General features: G+C 44.7%; 1 protein-coding gene and 1 non-coding gene across 2 annotated transcripts in view; both read right to left on the bottom strand.

Moving 5' to 3' along the window:
- Positions 1-13,403, bottom strand: part of LOC124622736 (sodium- and chloride-dependent glycine transporter 2-like) — a 467,104-nt gene that overhangs the window by 358,413 nt on the left and 95,288 nt on the right. The gene's annotated exons all lie outside the window — the stretch shown is intronic.
- Trnal-caa lies at positions 4,571-4,645 on the bottom strand. The gene has a single exon. It is a non-coding gene; the product is annotated as a tRNA-Leu (tRNA).

Here is a 13,403-nt window from a genome sequence, read left to right as displayed (position 1 = left end):
GTGGCCGAGCGGTTCTAGGCGCTTCAGTCTGGAACCGCGCGACCGCTACGGTCGCAGGTTCGAATCCTGCCTCGGGCATGGATGTGTGTGTTGTCCTTAGGTTAGTTAGGTTTAAGTAGTTCTAAGTTCTAGGGGACTGATGACCTCAGATGTTAAGTCCCATAATGCTCAGAGCCATTTGAACCATTTTGAACCTCGCCCAGTAAAGCAGACAGTGACGTTCAGTTTTCCAACTGGAGGGATGTGTAATATGATGGAGGTGTACTGTTCTACAAGATGAACCATTTAGAGCTCTGTGATGTAAGAGAAGGGGCGAAGTCGGCATTACTGGGCTTACACCCAATTTTCAAAAAATTCAAGCAGTATGTACAGGTTTTCATGAGATTTATTGCAGAAGGATTGCTTCAATTTTATAAAGATCCAAGTACATGTTCTAACTAACTGGAAGTCTACCCTTTTGCTAGTGACTGATTAGCGTTTCGCGCACTGAACTCACATTAGAGAGAAACTTCTGAAATTTGTTTTATGGGCATTAAGAAGGACAGGGTTCGACTCCCCGCCCAGTGACCCGGAATTAGGGTTTCGACGTTTCCTTGAGTTGTTTAAGGGAAACACAAGGCTGGTTCCTTTGAAATGGATACGACTGATTCGCTTTCCCAATCCCAGCTTGTGCTTTGTCTCCAATATATTCGCCTTCTAAAGGACATTACACTCTAAGCTTCATTCAGTCTTTTCTGACATTAATTGAAAAAAATATTCTAATGGACGTTAGCTGTTTTATTATTGACAGAAAGAAATTCCTCTGCTCTTGTTCAACATTAATTCCAATTTTTGACGCCCAGGTGACGTTTGAAGGATTTGTTCGCAACTAACTTATCTTTTTGAATTTTTTTTTTTGTAAATTTTCAGTCTTCTGACGCTTGAGGTGCCGTGCCACCTGCTACGAACCCCTCTCCTATGCCAATCTCTTAGAGTGGCACTTGTATTCAACGTCGGCAATAACTTATTGGGTGTATTCCAGTCTCCATATTCACCTACAGTTTTTACCATCCGCAGCTTCCCCACAAGCACCGTGGAAGTTATTCCCTGATGTCTAAACACCTATCCTGTCACCCTGTCCCTTCTTCTAGACAGTATTTTTCACAGTTTCTTCTCCTCTACCATTGTTGGTAAATGGTGTATGGTGAGTTATTAATTTCAAAATTTCCTTAGTGATTTATGACGTTAATCATAGATCATATTAACTTCATTTAATACGAGCCCAGAAATTTTATATGTTCGTTTCCAGTTGTAACTGTTTTATTGCACTATTGGAAATCCGACTCTTGTGCCATTTTCAAGCATCTACAACGTATTAACAAAAAATAATATGAGAATAGCAGAAATAAGAATTCACTCTAATGTACTAAAATTACACGCTTTTAGTATTGTAATCCCTTTTGCTACATACAAATTTCTCTTGTTACGGATCTATACAAATTCACCATTCCACAGGAACAAAATGTATCCCAATTTTTCTCGTGTATCTTTGTCTAAAATTTTTCCTTTCTTTGCTTTATATGTATTCAAGTTAGGTGCAAATGTATACTATTCTTATAGCAGCAATATAAATTGTATACCTATAAATCAAAGAAAACGTCATTTTAAAGACTGATGTGTAATCTCTCCATGAATAATATCGACTGCAATGTATATCTCATGGGAAAGTACTAATTCCGTGGAAGGCGCTGAAAGTTATCAAGAGTGCCAGTAAGCGAAAAGAGACACAGTGGTACACTCATGCTTAGAAATTAAGGGTAATGCTGAAACATGGTGAAACAACGCTCTTGTGGGCGGTTTGCGGGTTTAAATCACCTCGAGGTATGACCATGCGGTGCATTTGACCTGCGGTCGTCGCACGGTGGCGCTGGCTGCAGTCGACATACGCAGAGGTGTGTTGGTGCATGTCAGAGTACGGTGCAGCGACTAAGTGTGCAGACGTTTTCAATCGGGCTAATGGTGACTGTGTGTTGAAAATGGCTCAAAGAACACATATTGATGATGTTATGAGGGGTAGAATACTAGAGCGACTGGAGGCTTGTCAAACACAGCAGGTCGTAGCACGGACCCTCCGTGAGCCACAAAGTGTGATCTCACGATTATGGCAACGATTCCAGCAGACAGGAAACGTGTCCAGGCGTGCTACAGTACGGGATGTCCACAGTATACAACATCACAAGAAACCGATATCTCACCATCAGTGCCCGCAGATGGCCACGGAGTACTGTAGGTAGCCTTGTTCGGGACATTAATGCAGCCACTGGAACAGTTGTCTCCAGACACACACTCTCTACAGACGACTGAACAGACATGATTTATTCGCCCGGAGGCCTGCAAGGTGCATTACACTGACCCTTGGTCACAGGAGAGTCCGTAAAGTCTGGTGTCAAGAACACAATACATGGTCATTGGAACAGTGGTCCCAGGTTACGTTCACGGACGAGTCCAGGTATAGTCTGAACAGTGATTCTCGCCGGGTTTTCATCTGGTGTGAACCAGGAACCAGATACCAACCCCTTAATGTCCTTGAAAGGGACCTGTATGGAGGTCGTGATTTGATGGTGTGGGGTGGGATTATGATTGGTGCACGCACGTGTCCCTTCATGTCTTTGACAGAGGAACTGTAACGGGTCAGGTGTATGCGAACGTCATTTTGCACCAATATGTCCGCTTTTTCAGGGGTGCAGTGGGTCCCATCTTCCTCCTAATGGATGATAACGCACCGCCCCACCGACCTGCCGTCGTGGAGGAGTACCTTGAAACAGAAGATACCAGGCGAATGGAGTGGCCTGCCTGTTCTCCAGACCTAAACCCCATCGAGCACGTCTGGGATACTCCCGGTCGACGAATCGCTGCACGTCATCTAACACCTAGGACACTTCAGGAGCTCCGACAGGCACTGGTGCAAAATTGGAGGCTATACCCCAGCACCTGCTCGACCACCTGATCCAGGGTATGCCAATCCGTTGTGCAGCCTGTGTACGTGTGCATGGTGATCATGCCCCATATTGATGTCGGGGTACATGCGCAGGAAACAGTGGCGTTTTGTAGCACGGGACGGTTTTCTCAACTTATCACCAATACCATGGCCTTACAGATCTGTGTCATGTGTGTTCCCTATGTGCCTATGCTATTTGCGCCAGTTTTGTGTAGTGCCTCGTTGTGTGACACCACATTCTGCAGTTATCCTTAATTTATGAGCATGAATGTATATTAGTGCACAATACGTTGCCTAAATAAAGGGTCAAGCCTGGAACGAATTTTCGATTTAAAACTCGCTACTGTTGAGTTTATGAAAGGAAAAAAGAGTACAGGAACGAAAATTAGAATATGTGAAGTGGATTACAGACCTCGAATTTTAAGTGGAATTGACTATACACTCCCGAGAGTAAGAGATCGTAAGGTGAGAAATAACTTCTTTCCGATTTGATGGGGACGCGTTTAAAAAGGAAATCGCATTGTAGTTTCCTAAGTTCATCTGCGTTAAGGAAAAGCGACGTTTGGAGAATTAATTTTGGCCTTGAAGGACTTAAAAGGATGGTTCCCCAAACTTTTAGTGGACATGGCCAAACTTAGACCTGATTTCTGGCTGTTTTCGATACCGTTTGCCATTTCAGTTGAAAGCGCCCCTCTGCATATGCAGATATAACTGACTCATCTACAAAGTAATTCTCATTTTAAAGATGAATCCTTCGATGTTAAAACTGTTAAGAACATCTAAATAGCTTGTCTCAGGTAGAATTTCCGCGTCTCCACAACGTGATAGTAAAATTGCTCGACTATTATTATTGACATATGTGCATTAAAGACTTGTTTTCGGTTATGAAACTGAATAATACTGAATAATATTGAAAATCTGTCACGATGACATGGCAACCTGAATGTGAGAATATGTGAAACTGTCTGCATCAGGCTGTATGCCCACCGCTTGAACCATAAAATTTTATATTTGAATAACATTGAATATTTGTTTTGTTGTGACTTATATTGTTGGGAAAGTGAAATATAAAACCAAGGCGTATTCAGGGTGACTGCATCGCCATCTAAATCGGTGCGTTCGCCGTTTGCCCGTCTTCCTCTTCCACGAGCTCAGACGGTGCAGCGTGGAGGTCCAGGAAATGTGCAGCCATGCTGGGCGATACGGCACTTCTTGGCCGCTCCTGGTGCGCATCGATGCTAACAAACTGCAAATTTGTTGTACATACTGTTATTCTGAAATTGGGATTGCCTTAAAACATAGTAATATGTTGTTGTAGATGCTTGAAAATGACACAAAATCCGAAATTGCAATAGTGGATTAAAACAGTCACAGCCAAAGCAAACGTGACATTTTAAAAACTGCATGATATTCTTTGACACCTTTCTTTATCTTGTACTATAACGAAAGTAATGCATAGCATTTTATATTCTGTCTATAAAACTATTAAAAATTCACTGAATAGGTTTCCAGTTCATCATTATCAAGTGAGTCAAGTCCAAACTGTTCTTCGAACGTCTGTTGGTTTGAAACTTCCTGGCAGATTAAAACTGTGTGCCGGACCGAGACTCGAACTCGGGACCTTTGCCTTTTGCGGGCAAGTGCTCTACCAACTGAGCTACCCAAGCACGACTCGCGCCCCGTCCTCACATCTTTACTTCTGCCAGTACCTCGTCTCCTACCTTCCAAACTTTACAGAAGCTCTTCTGCGAACCTTGCAGAACTAGCACTCCTGAAAGAAAGGATATTGCGGAGACATGGCTTAGCCACAGCCTGAGGGATGTTTCCAGAATGAGATTTTCACTCTGCAGCGGAGTGTGCGCTGATATGAAACTTCCTGGCAGATCAAAACTGTGTGCCGGACCGAGACTCGAACTCGGGACCTTTGCCTTTCGCGGGCAAGTGCTCTACCAACTGAGCTACCCAATCACAACTCACGCCCCGTCCTCACAGCGAAAGGCAAAGGTCCCGAGTTCGAGTCTCGGTCCAGCACACAGTTTTAATCTGCCAGGAAGTTTAATACCAGCGCACACTCCGCTGCAGAGTGAAAATCTCACTCTGGTGGTTTGTGCCTAATAAATGCGAAAGTAAATATAGGAAGAGAGTGACACTGACATACGTTGTAAGAGATAATGTGAAGTATTTATTTTTGCACGCATTATAACGCGATTTACCATCCCCCCTAAAATTCAGTTTTCAGTATGTCATTTTTGATCTTTACCCATTCGACTGAGCAGAGACGCCGTTAATAAAATGCCAAGAGCGTGGACGGTATTTGAAAGATTCACAAAATTAATCAACCGAAAATAGTCTTTTGTAAGTGGCGGGATGGGTATCCTTAACTTTTATTTGGTCACTAGCGCAGAGTCCTGCCCTCGACGGATGTTTGACCGGGGAATAAACCGCCCCAGTTCCGGCGCCGACTTCGCCTTCGCTGCAACATGAATGAACCGTGGCGCAGTGAATCGGATAACAGGGCGGCAGTTACCTGCTATTCCTGGATGAGGCGAAGCGCTGCTGACGTCACGGGCCGTGTCGGCGCGTTCCTGTGGGCCCGCCGAGCCTCCGGCTGCTTCTGCTGCCCCCGAGAGCAGCTCCCTCAACCCCGTCCTCACCACCACCGAAATCGCAAGCGGGTGTCTTGACCTGTGCTCCAGGACAACTAAACTTCATTACGTAATCTCTCTAGTGTGTCGTCACTCATTCGACAAGTCGGATGCCATCCCACGTCTCCCCCTACCTTGTCTTAATCTCTTACTCCCTACACATCCTCAAATGTATATCCGCCACGTTCATGAACAACATTGCCTTCAATGTCTGCTTATCTTCAGCTCCTCCGATATTAAAAGACAGTCGCCGGTCATCGACGAGCACCCGTCACGCTCGTGTCATCGCAAAATGGAGTGCAAAGTAGCGCAACACGTCAATGTGAAGTTTTCATTCTGCGGTATCGGCCGCACTTTCAAATACACGCGCCGCGTTTCCTACAGCCGCCACCGCGACACGATGGTGCTGCAACGAACGTTTACTCCGCTGCCAAAGAGATGCAAGCATCCCCTGTCTGGAGCTTCTACGGCGGGTATACTCAATTTCGAACATTCATGAACAGAGCCCCGGTTTGTGTGTTCGCCAGCTGAATAACGTTAACAGATTTTCATAGTTTTCAGGGCTCGACATGGTCTGAATAGACGTCGTATTGAAGAGAGGCAGATTTATAAATGCTTCTGTATATGTTCCAACATTCAAAGCTACTGTTATGAAATTGACGTTTTTTTTATTTTTGTTTTTTTGTGGTTTGAGGGCGCACAACTACAGTGGTCATTAGCGCCCAGACTATATTATGAATGCACTGCGAGGCACAATGTTAAAACAGCAACTGAAAAGGACAACACTATAAAAGGCACATTAACAGGCATGGGATTAAAAGGAAACAGCACAATCAAATGTCCTTAGACAGGTTTGTCAAGTGGATAAAACGAAGAATGCGAGCAGCTGCTCCTGGGTCATCCGCTAAAATTTCATCCAGAGTTCATGGCAGGCCAAGATCAATGCGCAGTATATTGAAATTCGGACAGGACGTTAAAATGTGTCGTACCGTCAGCAATTGCCCACATGGGCAGAACGGCGCCGGCGCAGCCGTCAGCAGATGGCGGTGGCTGAACCGGCAGTGTCCAATCCGTAACCGGGCCAAAACGACCTCCTCCCGCCGAGAAGGGCGCGAAGAGGTCGTCTAAGCCGTGGGGAGAGGTTTCAAGGCCCGAAGCTAGTTTTCAGTAAGTGTAGACCAATCGGCATGCCAAAGCGATAAAATGCGCTGACAAATTACCCTGCTAAAATCACATAAAGGCACACAACAAGAAACTGTCCGAGGCTGGAGGACAGCAGCCTTGGCCGCGCCATCTGCTGCAGCTTCGTTCCCAGGGATACCGACGTGACCAGGAACCCACATAAAGGTAACCGGAGAACCGTCGTCCGCCAGCTGCTGAAGAGAGCGTTGGATCCGGTGCACGAAAGGGTGAACCGGATACGGTTCACTGAGGCTCTGGATGGCTCTCAGGGAATCAGAGCATATGACACAAGCAGAATGTCGGTGGCGGCGGATGTAAAGAATAGCCTGACAGAGGGCAAATAGCTCAGCTGTGAAGACCGAACAATGGCCACGGCGCCGGTGTTAGAAACTGTGTGCCCCGACAATAAAAGAACACCCGACACCGTCATTGGTCTTAGAGCCATCTCTATAAATGAAGATCGTATTAATAAACTTTGAACGAAGTTCGACAAACCGCGAGTGGTATACCGAAGCTGGGGTAACCTTCTCCGAGAGCGAGCTGAGGTCAAGGTGAACGCGAACCTGAGCGTGGAGCCAAGGTGGCGTTTGGCTCTCGCCCATTCTAAAGGTTACAGGGAGTGAAAAATCAAGGTGCTGAAGGAGGCGACGAAAGCGAACTCCAGGTGGTAGCAGGGCAGATACATACAACCAGTATTGACAGTCGAGAGAGTCATCAAAAATGAAACGATAAGACGGGTGGTCGGGCATTGATAATAGCCGACAGGCATACCGACAAAGCAGTATATCGCGCCGGTGAGTTAGCGGCAATTCACTGGCTTCAGCATGAAGACTCTCGACGGGACCAGTATAGAACGCTCCGATCGCAAGACGTAACCCCCGATGTTGTATAGAGTTGAGGCGGCGTAAGATGGACGGCCGTGCAGAGGAGTATACAAAGCTCCCATAATCCAGCTTTGAGCGGACGATCGACCGATATAGGCGAAGTAGGACGGTTCGATCCGCTCCCCACGACGTACCGCTGGGAACACGGAGGACATTTAGGGAACGGGTACAGCGGGCAGCCAAACATGACACATTTGGAAACCAGCTAACTTTCAGCAACAGCAACAAAATTAAGGAATATTTTTACTCTTTGATATCAAGTGTGGAATAAATTAATATCTAAATTCTCTGTTCATGAACAGCATTTGTTCCTCGCTCCCGCACCCACTAAAGAACTAGAAAGAGTGCAATGAAGTCACAACAGTCAAACTCGGGAAAAAGGCGACGGATGCTCGTCGAACGTCAGAGCAAATGTACGCTGTTGAATCAGTTTCCTCTGCTTTCTGAGACAATTCGCCGATCTTGTCAGACGCGCCTTGTAGGAGCTCAGCTGTGCGGGCCATGTGATGGCGACCACTTGCTCGCAGTCTCGTGAGACGGGTATAGGGAAATATGGAAAACATCAGAAAGTGTAATAAAGGGAGTAGGATGCGTTATGAATAGGAAGGTGGGGCAAAGAATCGTCAACTGTAAACAGTTCAGAAATAGGATTATTCTCGTCAGAACGGAAACGAAGCGAAAGTGTGTTCAAGTATGCATGCCAACGTCACAAGTAGAAGATGTTGAGATAGAATTTATGACGTGGGTTATATGAAGGACGATGAAAATCTAGTAATCATGGGGACTGAGAACGCTCTAGCAGGGGAAGAAATAGAAGACAGAATTAGGGGACAGTCTGGGTTAAAAAGTAGTAATGAGAGAGGAGGAAAATTCGTTGAGTTCTCCAATAACTTTAGATTTGTAATAGGGAGTACACTGTTCAAAAATCTCAAGAGGAGATAGTAGAGTTGAAAAAGGCATATTCAGGAAAATATCTGCCGAAATACATTGTGTTGACAACAGAGGTTCCCATATCAGATATTGGTTCAAAAAGGTTCATATGGCTCTGAGCACTATGGGACTTAACTTCTGAGGTCATCAGTCCCCTAGACTTAGAACTACTTAAACCTATCTAACCTAAGGACATCACACACATCCATGCCCGAGGCAGGATTCGAACCTGCGACCGTAGCGGTCGCGCGGTTCCAGACTGTAGCGCCTAGAACCACTCGGCCACCGCGCCCGGCTAAGATATTGGACTCTAAAGCATGCACAGAAGTAGAAATAGAATTAGATCATAATTTATCGTTGTAGACGACTAGATTAAAATTTAAGAGAATCTTTAGCAAGCGCCAATGTACACGTAAGTGGGATGCTGAAGTACTGAGGAATGATGATAAGCTTTCGAAGTTCTCTGAAGCTATAGATACTACAAACCGAATACCATATTTGGTAGCTCAGTTAAATGGGTAGTCTCCTTTGAAAATGTCAAAACATTTCGGTTTAAAATGTGTTCTGGGATGTTTGCTTTGTTGTAGTGTTCATACTAAATTCGTCAGAAACTCCGTTAGCAAGTTACAAGATGATTTTCTTAAGGTGTCTCAGAAAACCATTTACAGCGGGAACAAAATAGTCGACATGTCATTTCAACGACGGCCTTAAAGCGTTATGGAAAGTGTTAAGATATCCGAACTTGAGATCGGGCCAGTTTCTACACAAAAGCTGACGAAAAGCGTATCGAGCGAGCAGAGCAATAGAAGACAAACAAGCCCACAGAACCGCCATGGATGACCTTATTTTCGATCTGGAAGGATTGCTAAATGGTCCATGGATCGCCGACTAGAGGTATGTTTAAGTTCACCGCAAAAAATGTGACCCAAAACTTTAAACGCGTTTTTTTCGATACCATTCATTTGAAATTGGCGGGAAACGTAACTTGAAAAGTGTACACACGATTTTGATCGGAATTTGATGCCGGCCTTCTAAATTGAATTCTGTATCGGCCTACGCAGCCGTTTTGCGATATTTTCGGTGCACGTTATGGCTTGATTTTGTGAGCGAAGAAAGTGACTTTTGTTTCAACACGTCACCATTTAGTTAGAATTTAATGTTTTTCAATTATTCTAAGTATGCTGTAAACAATACATTGAAAATTACTTTTACAAAATTATCTTGTTTCAGATCTAGAAGGAAGTCTTCGAGAATTCCCGCCTATGGCCAATGTCCTGGATGAAAGGGACACTTCCAACTGTTGCAGTGGTTACAGGGGGCGTCCCATGTAGACACAAAAATGATTTCTTTAAGACAAAAGTGTGAGGAAATACTTTTTATGTTACTTGAAGAAAGAAACACGACAATCACATATTTTTCAAGCGTTGAAAGGGGGCTAATCCCGCATAAAAAGGAACTAACTTCGTCGAAAAGAGGAATCACATAAGTCAGGCAGAAAAATATAGAAGCACGAGAGATAATTGCAGGGGAATTGCGGATAATAGAAGAAATACTTCAGTCAATTGACGAAAGAAGATGATACAATAAACTTTCAGGAAAAGAAAGGATAAAGGCAGTATACGTTACTTAGAAATGAAACCAATTGAAGAAGTGAAATTGCGAGTGGAAATAGAATAGCTTAAGTCGCGATGTGGGGATGGGGGCGGATCGCTTTGTAGACAGTATGTACGTGTAGATTGCTGGCATACGTATCGATTATTTTAGTTTTGAATGCCGCGATTCTCTCCACACAGAGACACACATGGATTTTGTTAGCCGCCATGACACAGAAAGCTGGGTGCGCGTGTGGTCTGCTAACAACAGAACCTCCCCATCGCACCCCCTCAGATTTAGTTATAAGTTGGCACAGTGGATAGGCCTTGAAAAACTGAACTCAGATCAATCGAGAAAACAGGAAGAAGTTGTGTGGAACTATGAAAAAATAAGCAAAATATACAAACTGAGTAGTCCATGCGCAAGATAGGCAATGGCAAGGAAAGCATTTCTGAAGAAGAGAAATTTGTTAACATCGAGTATAGATTTAAGTGTCAGGAAGCCGTTTCTGAAAGTATTTGTATGGAGTGTAGTGATGTATGGAAGTGAAACATGGACGATAAATAGTTTGCACAAGAAGACAATAGAAGCTTTCGATATGTGGTGCTACAGAAGAATGCTGAAGATTAGATGGGTAGATCACATAACTAATGAGGAGGTATTGAATAGAATTGGGGAGAAGAGGAGTTTGTGGCACAACTTGGCTAGAAGAAGGGATCGGTTGGTAGGACATATTCTGAGGCATCAAGGGATCACAAATTTAGCATTGGAGGGCAGCGTGGAGGGAAAAAATCGTAGAGGGAGACCAAGAGATGAATACACTAAGCAGACCCAGAAGGACGTAGGTTGCAGTAAGTACTGGGAGATGAAGAGGCTTGCACAGGATAGAGTAGCATGGAGAGCTGCATCAAAACAGTCTCAGGACTGGAGACCACAACAACAACAACTCCGTACATGATAATTATGAAACTGCACACTGCAGTCATCAAGGGTACACGAGTGGGCCTTCGGCTCAGATAGCCTGTATCTATGATGTTCCGTTGAATGGTTCGCACGCTGACACTTGTAGATGGCCCAGCATTGAAATCTACGGCAATTTGCGGAGGGGTTGCACTTCTGTCACGTTGAACAATTCTCTTCACTTGTCGTCGGCCCCGTTCTTGCAGCATATTTTTCAGGCTGCAGCGGTGTCGTAAGACTACGAGGAGGTTTAGATCTCTTCTGAACAGCACGTTGCAAGGCATCCCAGATATGCTCAACAATGTTCATGTCCGGGGAGTCTGGTGACCAGCGGAAGTGTTTCGAAGAGCGTTCCTGGTGCAACTCTGTAGCAATTAAGGATGTGTGGGGTGTTGCAATGTCCTGCTGGAATTGCCCAAGTGAGTCGGAATGCAAAATGAACACGAATGGATGCAGATGATCAGACAGGATACTTACGTACGTCACCTGTCAAAGTCGTATCTAGACGTATGAAGGGTCCCATGTAACTCTAACTGCACACGCCCCAACAAATTTGAAACGAGACTCGTACGACCAAGCAATATGTTTCCAGTCATCAACAGTCCAACTTCGGTGTTGACGGGTCCAGGCGAGGCGTAAAACTTTATATCGTGCAGTCATCAAGGGTACACGAGTAGGCCTTCGGCTCCAAAAGCCCATATCGATGACGTTTCGTAGAATGGTTCGCACACTGACACTTTTTAATGGCCCAGCACTGAAATCTGTAGTAAATTGCGGAAGGGTTGCACTTCTGTCACGCTGAACGATTCTCTTCAGTTGCCGTTGGCCCCGTTCTTACAGGATGTTTTCCGTCCGCGGCGATGACGCAGATTTGGGGTTTTACCGATTTCTGATATTCATGGTACTCTCGTGAAATGATCGTACGGGAAAATCCCTACTCCGTCGCTACCTCGGAGATGCTGTGTCCCATCGCTCGTGCACCGACTATAACTCCACTTTCAGACTCACTTAAATCTTGATAACCTGACATTGTAGCAGCAGTAACCGATGTAACAGCTGCGCCAGACAATTGTTGTCTTATACAGGGTGAGGCACCTAACGTTACCGCTGGATATGTTTCGTAAACCACATCAAATACTGACGAACCGATTCCACATACCGAACGTGAGGAGAGGGGCTAGTGTAATTGGTTAATAAAAACCATAAAAAATTCACGGAAGTATGTTTTTTAATACAAACCGAGGTTTTTTAAAAATGGAACCACGTTAGTTTTGTTAGCACATGTGAAGATATAAACAAATACGTAATCAGTGCCGTTTGTTGCATTGTAAAATGTTAATTACATCCGGAGATATTGTAACCTAAAGTTGACGCTTGAGTACCACTCCTCCGCTGTTCGATCGTGTGTATCGGAGAGCACCGAATTACGTAGGGATCCAAAGGGAACGGTGATGGACCTTAGGTACAGAAGAGACTGGAACAGCACATTACGTCCACATGCTAACACCTTTTTATTGGTCTTTTTCACTGACGCACATGTACATTACCATGACGTGGAGAACGCATAAATTGGCCAGTCCGTTCTCCTGATCTTACACCTCAGGACTTCTTTCTGTGGGGTACGTTAAAGGAGAATGTGTACCGTGATGTGCCTACAACCCCAGAGGATATGAAACAACGTACTGTGGCAGCCTACGGCGACATTACACCAGATGTACTGCGGCGTGTACAACATTCATTACGCCAGAGATTGCAATTGTGTGCAGCAAATGATGGCCACCACATTGAACATCTATTGGCCTGACATGTCGGACACACTCTATTCCACTCCGTAATTGAAAACGGAAACCACGTGTGTACGTGTACCTCAACACTCATGGTAATGTACACGTGCGTCAGTGAAAAAGACGAATAAAAAGGTGTTAGCATGTGGACGTAATGTGCTGTTCCAGGCTCTTCTGTGCCTAAGATCCATCACCGTTCCCTTTGGATCCCTACGTAATTCGGTGCTCTCCGATACACACGATCGAACAGCGGAGGAGTGGTACTCAAGCGTCAACTTTAGGTTACAATATCTCCGAATGTAATTAACATTTTACAATGCAACAAACGGCACTGATTACGTATTTGTTTATATGTGCACATGTGATAACAAAACTAACGGAGTTCCATTTAAAAAAACGTAGGTTCGTGTTAAAAAACATACTTCCGTGCATTTTTTTATGGTTTGTA

This window comes from Schistocerca americana, chromosome 7 (assembly GCF_021461395.2).
Source record: "Schistocerca americana isolate TAMUIC-IGC-003095 chromosome 7, iqSchAmer2.1, whole genome shotgun sequence".
Classification (NCBI taxonomy): Eukaryota; Metazoa; Arthropoda; class Insecta; order Orthoptera; family Acrididae; genus Schistocerca; species Schistocerca americana.
Note: the sequence above shows the minus strand (reverse complement) of the source record. Positions and strands in the feature narration are given on the sequence as shown.